This window comes from Penaeus monodon, chromosome 22, assembly GCF_015228065.2.
Source record: "Penaeus monodon isolate SGIC_2016 chromosome 22, NSTDA_Pmon_1, whole genome shotgun sequence".
NCBI lineage: Eukaryota > Metazoa > Arthropoda > Malacostraca > Decapoda > Penaeidae > Penaeus > Penaeus monodon.
In genome coordinates this window covers 15,233,280-15,233,655 of record NC_051407.1, presented here as the reverse complement: position 1 = coordinate 15,233,655, position 376 = coordinate 15,233,280, and the positions used below count along the sequence as shown (strand labels likewise).

At 34.0% G+C, this 376-nt stretch overlaps 1 protein-coding gene across 1 annotated transcript in view; it reads left to right on the top strand.

Moving 5' to 3' along the window:
• Nucleotides 1-297, top strand: part of LOC119587580 (putative uncharacterized protein DDB_G0290521) — a gene marked incomplete in the record, with an annotated part of 9,693 nt that extends 9,396 nt beyond the window's left edge. Inside the window, 1 exon segment of the mRNA XM_037936293.1 lies at nucleotides 1-297.
• Nucleotides 298-376: the final 79 nt, after the last annotated feature.

The window sequence follows — 376 nt, the reverse complement described above, 5'->3', positions numbered from 1 at the left end:
TACGACGCAGATGTGATAGCAAGGGTTACCCGTACAGAGGAACCGCTTTTATATGTTGAAGATGAGCTTTAGTATCGTGGTTTTCACACGGGTATTGTGCCACTGTATAAGATGGTGATAGAAATCTATGACATGTCCATTTCCATTTTTATTTGGGGTTACATGTGGGCAAGTTATGTGATGAATCTCATTTTTTTTGTGGAAGCAGTTATGATTGCTGTCATTCTGCTTAAATGCATATTTCTCTATTTTGTATTGTACCATATATTGAAAATATACTTTTGTATTATAATGAAATGCGTGACGTTATTATCCCACTATAGAGTATGCAGTATTACTACCTGAATCATACTCTTTTTGTCTAATAACAAATTAA